Source organism: Anastrepha obliqua, chromosome 4 (genome assembly GCF_027943255.1).
Source record: "Anastrepha obliqua isolate idAnaObli1 chromosome 4, idAnaObli1_1.0, whole genome shotgun sequence".
Taxonomy (NCBI): Eukaryota; Metazoa; Arthropoda; class Insecta; order Diptera; family Tephritidae; genus Anastrepha; species Anastrepha obliqua.
Window position 1 is genome coordinate 46,469,084 of NC_072895.1, and position 14,573 is coordinate 46,483,656.

Here is a 14,573-nt window from a genome sequence, read left to right on the forward strand (position 1 = left end):
TTGCTCTCACTGCTACTCTTTGCTCTCATAGTAAATTTTGTAAAATTTTCTATACATTTTCAGTTTCTTTATTTTGTTTGCCTTTTCTTCACTTGACTTTGATTGACAGTGATAAGATCCGTTATCAACAAGTGTACTAACATGTGTGTACCTGTATGTAATGTATATGTATTGAAGTCAATTAAAAAGAAGAAAAATAAAAATGTCTCTGAGTCAAGATTTTTGAGTGACGAGAGCGCGATTAGAAGCATACAATTGATGTTATAAATTTCATTACACAAAGTATGCGTTGTATTTCATAACGGATATTAAATATTTCTAATCACCCGAATCGTTGCTAAAATCACATTTTTTGCTTTGTATTTCAGTAGTAGACAACATTTTAAAATTGCCGTTAAATAACTCAATAAGTGCGAATTATTTTCGTCACGAAATAGTTATCATACATTTCGGTTTCGGTTGACGTCACGCGAAAACTTCATCACAAGAGTTCTTTTATATTTCATATGGGGTCTGATTGTGCTTACTAATAGGCTCGTCAGAAAGAGTACGTTGCATCTGCTGCGGCACCGCATTTGACTGACTAACGAATTCATTGTTGGTATGCTGGTCTTGTCAAAACGAAAACATACCGCGTACGGCATATACCTACGTCACAATAGGTGCCATACAACATAGAACAGCTGATTTGTATGGCAAAACTTTTATTGTGTCACCCCTTTGCATTTTGTACGACCGCATTGCCGTAACGGATTGAAAAACTTAAAAAAAATGCATATATTACTCCGAGGAAAAATAAATCCATTATTATTGCGTAAAATTTTTGCGCAAATGGTTTAAAACTGTCGCTCAATAGCTGCTGGGCGATGCTACGACTACTAACATGCCGGTCAATTTCAATTATTTCTGTGATTTTATCAATATTATCGACATTTTCTTCAAGATCAAAAATACCGGAACGGAATCCACGAAACTAAAATTGCACATAACAAAATTGTTACAGTATCGGCACCATAAACACTATTCACAATTTTAGCAGCCTGACTTGCATTTTCGCCTTTATCAAAGTAAAACTGTAAAATGTACCGAATTTTCTCTTTGTTGACTTCCATTGTTAGCACTCTGTAACTTACAATTGAATAGAGTAAACAAAAAAACAGCCAAAGAGCTTTTTAGTGTGAAATGTCGCCTTGACAACGAACATAAACTTTAAATTTTTTGATCGTTACTTTGCGAGATATCGATCACTACAGCCGTCTACCGAGAAAATAATGGGTACTTATATATAAGTATGTAAAATATGGTATGTAGACGGTGAGTCTACTTGTAGCTCCTTTGGTCACTCGCACAGGGTGGGCCATATAGCGTTTGCTTTTTGAACCACCTATTTTTTTGAGAATGGTAACACAAATGACATGTCAAATGTGTTCATAATTTACTTACAGGTTTGACATTTACGAAATGGGACGCTATACGCTTGAACAAAATTGGGAAATATTGAAAACCTATTTCCAAAGTGGTGAGTCTTCTTCTTCTCCCGCGATTACAGTAAATGGCGAGCGTTACCGTGACATGCTCAACGAGTTTTTGTTTCCAACAATTGAAGAGGATGACATGGACGACATTTAGTTTCAACAGGTCGGTGCAACTTGTCACACTGCCAAAGTTACACTCGAACTTTTGGCTACCGTTTTTGAAAACCGAATAATCAGCCGAAATTCCGATATCAATTGGCCGCCTCGAAGCTGTGATTTAAGCCCGTTGGACTATTTTTTGTGGGGAGGATGTGTTAAGGACAAATGCTATGCGAACCATCCAGAGACGATTGATGCTTTAAAACACGAAATCGAAGTTGCCATTCATGAAATTGGAGCCCAAACAATCGAAAATGTGCTTAAAAAATTGGGTTGATCGAATGGCCTACTGTAAAGCCAGTCGTGGCAATCATTTGAACGATATTATTTTTCGTTCATAAATGACAATGTTCAATCTTCAAAATAAAAAAAAGGTTTGAAAAAATATTGATTAGTGTTTTTTTTATAGCCTATTCAAAAAGCAAATTTTACATGGCCCACCCTGTACTACCGTCAGCTCTGATAATTGCTTAAAACAACATAATTTTCCATACATACGCAGGCATAAAAAATATATACCCTATGATTACAAAGTACTGGGAATGTTTTATTTAAACTGTAAGACACACATTTGTCACTATTTATCAGTTTTGAAGCGTTTGAGAGATGCTGTACGTCGCAAATGGCCGGAAATGTAGGCAAACAATTCTTGGATTTTGCGTGAACGCGCCATCGCACCGGGTCCAAATTGTGCTGAATTATTTGTCCAAACACCACGTAAATACCATCGTGCAAGCACCACATTCACCTGATATGGCCCCGCGCGACTTCTTTTTGTTTCCTAAGTTGAAGTTACCACTTCGTGGAAGGAGATTTCAGCCGATAGAGCAGATCAAAGAGAATGCGTGGAAGGACCTGAAGGCCATCCCTTCGTCGGCCTGCCAGGGGTGCATTGAGTACTGTGTTAAACGTTGGCACATGTGTTTTGCTTCAGACCGGTTATAAAATAAATTTGCCTAGAATTTAACTCTGTTTTGTTTTATTTAAACATTTCCGGTACTTTCGGATCATAGGGTATGTAAGTATGTGCACAGCAGCGAGCAATGAGTTACAAACATTTTATATCCCTTTAAGTTAAAATTTCAAATAATTTCGTCATCGGTTGCAATGCAAAAGTATACAACAATCCGGTAAGGCAAAGCAAAAAGAGTAAAAATGAATAGACATTTCGATTGATTTTATTGATTAATATTATTTTACAATAAATCAAAAACATTTTGTATGTAGAAAAAGTAACAGAATATGCCACTTAATGAAAGATTTTGAAGGATTGTTAATGAGGTTGTGTCTAAATTTACATATCAAATCGCCAAAAATTTGTGGGTACTTTTTGCACAAGTCGTTGTTATGGGTTAATGATAGAAAACATCTCTATAAACATTATATTACATTCATGTAAGCTTATTGTCGATGCCTGGCTTACTGTATATTGTGGGCAAATGTAACAACTGTTTCCTTAACAGTTTTTATAAAAAAGGAAAATTGTATTGACATACACACAATACACGTTTTTGTTATAAAATAAATAATGATGTTTTTTTTTTCAAGTTCTATCTGTTTCCTTAACAGTTTTTATAAAAAAGGAAAATTGTATTGACATACACACAATACACGTTTTTGTTATAAAATAAATAATGATGTTTTTTTTTTTTCAAGTTCTATCTATGCACATAAGGGTGGACCAATTTATAAAGCACGACATTTCTCGACATCGTTCCTAGCAGAATAGCATTCGATGTGAAATTTTAAGAAAAAAACCAATTTTGAGCACCCCAAATTTTAAAAGAAACTATATTTAACCCTTTACTGCATGAACTAATAAAGCGTTGAAAAAAAAATTATTTCACGGTGGAAATAGCTTTATTTAATTATCATGTCTTATTGAAAAAGAAAAATAATGAACAACTTCCATAGTTTTGTTTTTTTTTTTTTGGTTTTACGAAACAATATATAAAACCTAGTTGTAAAGTATAGAAAACAGTTGAAAAGCGGAAAAAGTATTATCCATCGAGAAAGGTGAGTATATCGAATCCATGAAAATATTTTTTTTGTTTAGTTTAAACCATTAGCCGCAAAAATTGTACACAAAAATAATTGATTTCTTTAGCTCTATGCTTTTATGGAGTTCTTTCCAAAAATCTTATGTAAAACCTGATTTTGCTAGGAACTATGTCGATAAAAAAATTAACCCACCCTAACGTACATACGTATATCTATTAAGCTCTTCGTAGGATCACCTTTATTCTTAGTAACGACAACATATGTAGGCTCCACAAGAATAGTACCATACGAGGTGTGCTCGAAAAGTTTCGCGAATTTTGTGTTTTCTCAAAAATTATTTATTTATTCATTAATTTTGTCACTAATTTTGTCCCCTTCAAAATAATCCCCATGAGATATTATGCACTTGTGCCGTTTCTTCCAGTCTTCGAAGCACTTCAAAAAATAATTTTTTTTTATCCTATTCACCTCCTCCTTCAATGCCGGCTTTATCTCGTCAATCGTAGCGTAGCGTTGTACTTTCATGGGCCTCTTCAGTTTCGGGAACGAGAAAAAGTCACAGGGGGCCAGATCTGGGGAATACGGTGGCTGTGGCATCATTAGCGTGTTGTTTTTGACCAAAAAGTCGTGCACACCCAACGATGTGTTAGCAGGGGCGTTATCGTGATGCAAGACCCAATTTTTGTTCTTCCACAAATCCGGGCGTTTCTGGCGGATTGCTTCGCGCAAATTGCGCATAACTTACAGGTAATATCCTTATTGACCGTTTTACCCTGTGGCAAGAACTCATGCCTCTGCAATCGAAGAAAACTGTAAGCAAAACTTTTACATTCGACCGAACTTATCGCGTTTTTTCCAGTGAGTTTCCATTGAGATGATTGAGCTTTGCTTTCTACGTCATAACCATAAACCCACGATTCGTCACCAGTTATGACGCTCTGGAGCAAATTTGGATTGTCGCGGATAGAGTCCAACACCTCATTAGAGATGTTCATGCGATGCTGCTTTTGGTCGAAATTGAGCAGTTTTGGTACGAATTTTGCGGCGACCTGTCTATGGCTAAATCATTGAAAAAAATCGAATGGCACAAGCCAATTGATATGTCTAGGTCCTCAGCAACTTCTCTAACGGTGGTTTGACGATTGGCCAATACCATTTTCTTCACTTCATCAATTTTTTCGTCTGTTGTTGAAGTGCTCGTGCGTCCGGCACGCTTTTCGTCGTTCACATCTTCTCGGTCTTCTGAAAACATTTTGTATCACCGATAGACGTTGCTTTGGTCCAAAGTAGCTTCTCCGTATGACACAGTCAATTCGCGATACTTTTTAAACACACCTCGTATACGCTGAACCACTGCTATGGCTACTTAGAATTTTCTATCGTCAGCGCAAATATTTTCAATCGAAACAGAACTGACGAGTGCAGAATATCGGTATATAAGTAGATATGTATGCAGCAGAATTTATTTTTCAGTTACTTCCACATTCCAATGTTCATTGCTGTACTGTATATGTTAAACAGTAAGCCGGATCGATTGTGGTTTTACTGCATACTTATACTATGAGATAGAAATTATTTTTATCCAAAATGACAAATATTTTAGTAGTTTTTTTAAATTAAAAATAAGTATAATTGCAGGAAAAGTTGGGTATGAACTGGCCTTGTATTTTTTGAAGATGACAAAACTTTTTTTTCGGAAAATAAACACAGAAGTATATTTTCGTCCGAACTTCCTTTGTTTGAGTTATAAATATTTATGGTATAAGCGATTCACAAATTAATACCTAAAGATTTAATAAGGATAAAAAATTGAAAATGATCTTTTGCAAGCTGAAAGAAAAAAGCAAACTATCCACAAGCTCAAACTTTTAGTCTAACATGGATATTTTTCATTATGTAGATCCTCCTAAAATAATTTCATTTGCTTCGGAAATTCCGTTTACACAGGTGGCTTGTACGATATTTTCAATTTAATGGTATGCCAAATAAAATAGTATACGGTAAATAAATAAAAAAAAAAAACTCAGTACAACAAAATTAGAATTTCCTATTCGAACTGACAAGCGAGTGCACTTGCCATAACGACGATTTCTTCTCTTATCCAACCGCAAAACTTTTTGATATAGTATTATAGTATATACACCGAATATTTTGAAAATTCCCGTAAGAAACCAATATGTACAAACAAATTTTGTAAAAAAAATTTTTAAACTTTCATCAAAACTTTAAAATTTTTAACCAGTATTTTTATTTCTATTATGAAATATCGTTGATTTTTGAACATTTTTTTATGGCGGAACTCACTTTTCCTTCCGTATAAAAAAAATTGGGAAGAGAGAGGAAGGAGAGGCGTGACACCTCAGTAAAAAAAAATGCTAAAAACCAAAGGTTTTTCCCGGCAACTTGAAACTTGCACCTTGTTGGTGCAAAGTTGAAAGTTTTTATCAAACTTTTAATTTTTTTTTGCTACAACAATAATAGTATATTTATAACTTATAAAGGAGTATATATGAGGAGAAATCGTAGGGGCACGAATGGGTAAAATATGTACGTCCCAAATATTTTTATTGTGAAACTTTTCAAAGAAATCGACTTACAAACACTTCTTACTCGTAAGGAAAATATTTATCAGACCAAAAGTTGAAAAGCCACTGTAAAACAAAAAAACTGACACCAGCTGGACTATCAGAGTTATTTGGACACTTTTTTTTTTCAAAAATGCTGTTGAACAGTATTATTATTGCTTATGAGAAAAAAAACCGAAACACGTAATTTTTTATAAAGTTTGGAACGTTTGACTCAAACGAATTTTGTTGTGGTCTTGTCTTAAACCAACTGAAATTCTCCTTTAGAAATCTATGCGTGTATACTTGCTCATAAACGCTATGCAGCAGTTGTATTCAATTATTTATAGTATTTCATGAGCTTTTGTTGGCATTGTTTTCGCAACGATTTTCGAAGAATCAATTCACGTCGATATGTATTTTTATAATTAACGTTTGCTATTCAAACCTCAAACGGAATTTTGTGTAAGCATTCAACGAGTGATTCATATGCGGGTATTTTGTCAACAGAAGCGTTTGGGAAATTAAGAATATTTTTTTTTGGGAATTGTGATATACAGAATATGTCACTTTTTTGATTGTACGACTGATCGATTTGATGCTAGCGCTACTCAGTTGAAGTTTTTTAAAAGAATCGTATGTGATAAAAGATTAAAACAAAGCGAAAAAAATGTACTTTTTTAAAACTTAAAATCGCAGTTTGTGAAAAAGTGATAACTACATCCACATCTGCTACCATCTCACCTGCATCGCTTTACAAGGCATTAACAGATATTGGTAAGCCACTTCGAAAATTCATTCGTGGCCGCAAGTCAATGCAAGCTGCGCATTTAATGTTTCCTGAAATTATTTCCGATTTGAAAGAGAAAGCCTGTGCATATCAAACGTAAAAAGTTGGGGAAAAGCGATTGCAAAACAGATGCTAAGGTATCAGTTAAAAAAAAGGAACATTTTAGCTAAATCCAAAACCAAACTAAATTATTTTGGAAATCTAAGATGTTGATTAGAGAATAATTTGTGAGGAACACCGAAGAAATTGAACCGAAACCATTCCATTCATTGCTATTCATGCAATTATATATGCCTACTATGTCGGGTGTTTTTTTAAGAGCTTGTGAACTTAAAATGATAATACGAAACAAAAATTGTTGGAACGATTTTTTTTAATATGATCTGGTAGATAATTTCATGGTATTAATTTCTAGCATAAGTCCGCAGCGTCTTACATGGTTCATATAAATCTGGCCGTATGGGGTCAATGGCGGCTTGAATATTGCAATAAATGGTTCGTTGAGTGCGATATATGGCAAGTTGCGCCATCATGTAGGAACCAAATGTCGTCGATATTTAGCTGATTAATTTTTGGGCACAAAAATTCAGTCATCATCGCGCGAAAGCGCTCGCCATTCACCGTAATGGCAACTTCTTACTCATTTCCATAGAAATAAGGACCAATGATGCCGCCAGTGCATGAACTTCGCGAACAGATTTATTTAATATATTTAATTTATTAAAGTAAATTGACCTCTGGAGGCAATCTTTCAAGGGAAATGGTAGCATTTTCGGGCAGTTAACACTGTATTTCTCCGAACTTCGGACAGATCTCTCTATCCGTAAACTAAAGTTTGAGGGTCGTGCTAGGGCAATCTTTCTAAATAGGCGGGATTGGACCGATTGATTGGGGAAAATCTGCACCGAAGCTTGCACCTCTGTCTTCACTGACGGTTCCAAGATGGAATCGGGAGTCGAAGCAGGGGTTTTCTCTAAATCAGCCAATTAATCTATCTCCTTTAAACTGCCGAATACTGCGACTGTTTTTCAAGCGGAAGACTTTGCGATCCTGCAGGCATGCTAAATGCTCAAGGAACGTGGGAGCGAGGAAGATATTAACATTTTCTCCGATAGTCAAGCCGCAATTAAGGCTCTGACGGCGCCATGGTGCGGAACGAAATTAATAAACTCCTGTAAGGAGGAGATCAAATCTCTTGAATGTGCAGATAACATTTCTCTGATCTGGGTTCCAGGACATAGAAACATAGAGGGAAATGAAATTGCTGAAGAACTTGCCAGGAAAGGGACTGAATTGGCCTTAGAGACCTCCTACCCGGTCATCGGTATCCCCCTGACACTTATTAAAGGGGAACTGCACAAATTATTTCTCAGGAAAGCGCAGAAAAGATGGAACTCCATTTCTTCATGTGCTATTTCGAAAACCCTTTGACCCCAGTACAATATACGAAGGACTCAGAAAGTCCTTTGGACTCCTCGCCATTCAATTTCCAAGCTCGTAGCTGTACTTAGCAGTCACTACACAATCGGCACACGCGGAAAGCCTAGGATTACCCTGCTTTCTCCGACAGCCAGGGACAATACACCAATCTAAATCCAATCAATCTCCTCCATTACGTCAACAGCTCTGGCTGTCTGCAGATATCTGCCTATTGGAGGTCTCATAATGGTATCAAAACGGCGCTGTAATGCTACTTGAGGAGTGCCAGACCGGCACGTCAACCATTTCACCTACCTACCTTCCTGGCTAAATTTCCATAACTTGGAAATATTGTTGTGATGTTAAACGACTCACGATGAATTGCTAAACCTTAGGTTTGGTTAGGTAAAGTGGTCGACAAATATAGGCCAGTTAGAGGCCGCCTCTTGTGACACCACCTGAACTAGGCTATCCCTACTCTACTTAATTCTCTCTAAATTATTGTCTGATTCTTAGAAAGCTGGCTATGCCATCTATTTTGAGATCCGCAACATCCGCAATGTTATCCAGAAAAGCAATATCGATCAAGCTTAATCATCTTCTAAACAGAGCCATGCACCCGCATAGAAGGTGTTCACTGTCTCTTCCTCTTCTACGAGTATATCCTGACAGCTTCTACAACAGGCATTAGAAGGTGTACCTAATGTACTAGCATGTCTTCGTATTAGATAGTACCCAGATAGAATACCTACTATGATTGTCAGATCCTTCCTACTTAATTTAAGTAGACTCTTAGGGCGACCTATGCTTCATTCAGGCCAAGTTTGTCTACTGATAGCGCAGGTGTTTAACTGTTTTCAGTTGGTATTTGCAAGAGTAATACACTCTCTGTCTATTACAAGTTTACATGTTGCCAAGGGCTTGGGCATGTCGACCGTATCCTGACTAATTTGGAGCGATGAGCCCAATCTAGCTAACTCATCTGCTTTACGTAACCTCCTGGCACTCACAGTAGATTAATAAAAAAAAATACTCAGAGCTGTCTGACTATCGGAGTATATAAAGATTTCTCTAACTGTGGCCACGCTTTTATTGAACACTAAAGGCTTTTTGAGGTTGACAAGATTTCGGCTTGGAACACGCTGCAATTATCAGGCAAGCGAAAGCATATATTGGTGTCTATAGTTTCCGAGTATACACCATCTCCCACTTGACCATTGAGTTTTGAGCCATTAGTCTATATACTGGCGCCAATTTCATTATTTATTACACCATTTTCCTAGTTCTCTCTAGATGGAAATGGATTGTATAAGGTCTGTCAAGGTATGTATTCACCGAATCACAAAAGTCAGTGATGATAAACCTTACTGAACAGAAATGTCAACACAGTTTGACATTCTCAACTGTCAAACCATAATTATCGATATCGGTAGTTCCCATGAAGCTAAAAAAATACCCAAAACATGCCCCCATTACGAATCTGAATAATATCAAACTGATATAGTTTCAATTGCATGACCTTTCCTGTTTTTTGTAATTTTAGTCAATTAAATCAACATTTTATCAGTACTGCTAATTTTTAATTTAATTTATATTATATGCCGTGCAATTTATCAAATTCCTTTTGGAAATTTTCAAACACATATTTTCGCTAGGGCTCACAATTTTTATGAAATGAAATTTAAATAAGCCTAGTCAGTTTCTACTAAACTGAAAATTCAATTTATCTTGCTGCTTTCGGCCGCCGTAGCCGGTTCGAATATCGGCGAAACACTAAAATTAAGAAAAACATTTTTCTAATAGCGGTCGCCCTTCGGCAGGCAATGGCAAACCGCTGAGTGTATTTCTGCCATGAAAAAGCTCCTCATAAAAAATATCTGCCGTTCGGGGCCGGCTTAAAACTGTAGGTCCCTCCATTTAAGGAACAACATCAAGACGCATGCCTTAAATAGGAGGAAGAGCTCGGCCAAACACCCAAAAAGGGTGTATATATATATATAATACACACAACTTTAAAAGTGGTTTTCGCTAAAGTTATGGAGCTAGAAAAAAAATACTACGGAAAAATATAAAAAAAATTACAAAAAAGAAAAAAAAAATCAACACATTCCTCTAATTATTATCTTTCGGCACAAGTAAATCAATATTCCTGATAACAAAAGACCAAATAAATCAAAATATTATTAATATTCAAGAGCGAAAAAACACCGAGCAATAATTATTACTGTTGACGTAAGAGATGTAACAATTCTAAATTTATTGTTACATATTTCAATTTTTTTTAATTTTTACTGGTAACGCTTATAAAAAAGGTACAGATCCATACGTACATATGACATCAGCATATATATATTACTCTAAATGAGTATTCGATATCCCTATTTCAAGCTTTAGACACCATCTTTCCAGTTTGAAACTTGCGCAGGAAAAGTTGCTTATGTCAATTGGCTAATTTCATTCACATTGTTGTGAAATAAATGGATATTCTATAAGTATTCTTGTATGTATATATAACACCATATGGAAATAGCCAACTTGCTTTGATATCCAGGAAAAAATGCATATGCACTAACAACTATTGACCTTGTACAGTGACGCCGCATACTCAGCTTTTCACTTTCTTGTCAAATTAATTGCTTAAAGGACTTTAAGCTTCAAAGTATTACATTCTCAAAAAATATTTTCTAATACTTGAACTCACTTTATGATAGTAATATTGAAATCAAACGAAAAAGGATATACTCAGCTATAATTTTTTTTTGTTTTGCTTTTTGCCAGGACAAATATATACTTTTTATAGTGCGCTTTGCCTATATATTATATCAGAAATATAGGTAGAAGTTGAATTAATTTTGTCACAAGAAGACCGATTTAGAAAAGTAAGCAAATTTATTTGGGAAATAGCTGGATTATTCTCTTTTATTTTGGAGTCAATATTAACATCATTGAGTATGAGTATAAGTATTTAAAAGTAATAATTGAAAATGTAATATAGTAGACTGAAATTTAAAATGATGAGAAAATGAAAGACTGAGTATGCAGCATTTTTATATAAGATCAATAATCTCACGTGCATATGAATTTTTTCTTATAACAGGTGGAGCTAAAGTAATCCTCCTATCAGAAAATGCTATACATTTTGCGATTGGCCCCTAATGTCAGTTCTGTTTTGACATTTGTGTAGTAAACACATGCGAAATACACGCTAATAAACAATGTTACGCTACACTGCTCCAGAACGCGAAATATTGCTGACTATTTATTTGACCAATAATCGGTCGGTGACTTTGGCACAAGGTGAATTTCGTCGCAGATTTCCTCGCCGTCCAACGCTTACTGGTGAAACACTGCGACGTTTAGCCGCTCGCCTCGAAGAGACTGGCACAACACGAGATGCTGCCAGGCGTAGCAGACCCCGGAGTAGCCGTTCTGCAGAGAATATTGTTGCTGTAGCCGAGGATGTCATGGAAGCGCCGTCGACATCGACCAGACGACGTGCCACGCAAATGGGTATCAGTCGACGGTCTTTACAGCGAATTTTGGTACAAGATTTGAAGATGTTTCCGTACAAAGTCCAGACGGTGCATCAGCTGTTAGCTGCTGACCGCCAATCGCGTCTAACATACGCTTAAGCCATCCTTAATCACCACCAAGAGGAAAATGATTTTTCATCAAAAATAATCATGAGTGATGAGGCCCATTTCCATCTTAGCGGGTACGTAAATAAACAAAATTTACGCTTCTGGGGCACTGAAAATCCGCGTGTAACCCACGAAGAGCCATTACACCCGCTCAGCACTGTGTGGTGTGCTGTTTTCGCTGGAGGAGTCATCGGACCTTTTTTCTTCGAAGATGTCGCCAGCCAAACGGTTACTGTGAATGGTGAGCGCTACAGAGCAATGATCAACGAGTTCTTTTTGCCGCAACTTGATGAATTGCGATTGGAAAACATGTGGTTCCAACAGGACGGTGCAACGGCACACACTGCACGTGCCACAACCGATATGATGAAGGATGCATTTCCCGGGCGCCTAATCTCCCGTTTTGGCGATTTGCACTGGCCGGCAAGACCGCCGGATTTGAAGGCTCCAGACTTCTTTTTGTGGGGCTTTTTGAAGTCACGGGCTTATGTGAACAAGCCTCAGACTCTTGCAGCTCTTCAAGACAATATCCGTAAAGAATGTGAGGACCTATAGCCGGAAGTTTTGGCCAAAGTGATGGAAAATGCCATAAAAAGGGCTCAAATGGCAATCAACTGTGGCGGCGGCCATTTACATGACATCATATTCTCGACTTGATATAAAAAAAAATTAAAAGATGAAATAAAAATAATCCACAAGAAGAATCAAAGTTTTTCATTTTTTTTAAATTAGAGCCAAAAAACATCGGAAGGTTACTTTTGCGCCACCTGTTACAACATAACCTGTCTCACCGTGTAATATTTGATGGTGCTCACACTCGCCAACTTAAACATATGTATGCCCGTATCAGCTGAAACGATGAAACTAATTAGAACTCCTTGTAAATGAATTCTCACCACCGTTCCGTTCCGTAGTATCGAAATCCACGTCGAAGTGGAAGAAAAATAACCAAAGAACTAAAAATATCGCAAGACAGCATTCGACGCATATTGAAAAATGAGCTCAAGGTCAAGTCTTACAAGTTCCAAAAAGTACACGACCTTTCACCCCAGCAAAAAAAAAGTTCGGTGCGAAAAAGCAGAGGAGTTGTTGCACTTGCACGAACGTGGCGAATTTCCTAACAAAATACCTCAAGATCATATTCATGTAGCATGCAACTCTTTTTTTGACCCTTTGAAGGCTATAGTCAAGGCAAAAGGTGGTCATATCGAGCTAAAGTGAATATATTTTAAAATTGTAATCATTTTTGAACAATTTTGTCATTGAAATCAATAAAAAATAATTTCACACAAAAAAGTTATGGTGTTTTGAATAGGTAACACTTCATATCGTTCACCCTGTAGATCGTCAACCGTGACGACTCTATTCTTTGCGTTCGAGCGCTAGGGAAGGTATACTTACGTTGTATTCAAATAATAATTTTTTCGAAACAAAAATAGTAGGAAAATTCGCCCCAAAATTCATTTTGTTTTTAAGTATTTTATTCCGCGAATTTTTTTCCCCCATTTTTTTTTTAATTCATATAGAAATTATGACATTAATAAATAAAAAAATGTTTGCTTTTTTGTATTCAGATCACTGACGCCGATGCTACAATGCTCGCCGATTGAGAAGCCCCGCTGCGACGTTCCTGGAAGAATTGAGTGTACATCCGCCATTTTTAATGATTTTAAATTTTTTATTATTTTAATGTATGACATTTTTTATTATTTTAATGTATAAATAAACTGTATGCCAATTTTGAAAAAAAAATATTGACTTCTTCATTTTAAATAATTTTAATGAAAATCAAGGAAAATGTGGCCGTTTACACGTATCTGTCCCTTAAAGTACCAATGACGACTTTTATGATAACTGTTCCCACGGCACTCGGTTATAAGCTTCTTGAGCGACCCGGATTTATATCCGACTAGGGACTGTCACTCTAGCAGCATTCTCAGTAAATGTATGGGGAAAGTTTATGTTGTTACAACAACAACAACAACAACTTTTATGGCAACCCTATATAATTGTATATTGCTTCGAATGGAGTCTATTTTGAAGGCTACAAAATACATTTTGATGATTAAACAATTATTTTGCGTTTTGTTGAACAATTCCCGATACTTTTTCGACTCAATGTATATATGTGAGATAAAAAAAAAACGTCGACGGTAAGCTACTTTTTAGGCATTTGAGAGCCCTAATTTTTTCCCCTATACCTATGAATTTGTTTCTAAAACTATGCCACTTTAAAGCTCTACAACAGACAATCAGCTGACGCTGACAGAGAGCATTATCTTTAATTTTACTAATTTTTTATTAAATTGCGCTAGGTTATGGTAAGAATTTTTCGCAAACATGTGTTTTTAACGCCCGTTCATTTCACACCCACATAACATCAAGTCTTTGGAATTTTGTGCTTTTGCATTTTTTTTCGATTTTTATCTTTGTTTCGTAATATTTAAGTATCATTTGGAAACAGCTGCAAAAGTTTGTTGCTATTATACTTTTACTGTGGGTGGCTGATAGTGATTACTAGTTA

At 36.1% G+C, this 14,573-nt stretch overlaps 1 protein-coding gene across 5 annotated transcripts in view; it reads right to left on the reverse strand.

Moving 5' to 3' along the window:
* The window catches only part of LOC129243487 (high affinity cAMP-specific and IBMX-insensitive 3',5'-cyclic phosphodiesterase 8), a 421,728-nt gene that overhangs the window by 66,409 nt on the left and 340,746 nt on the right, over positions 1-14,573 (reverse strand). The window lies entirely within an intron of this gene.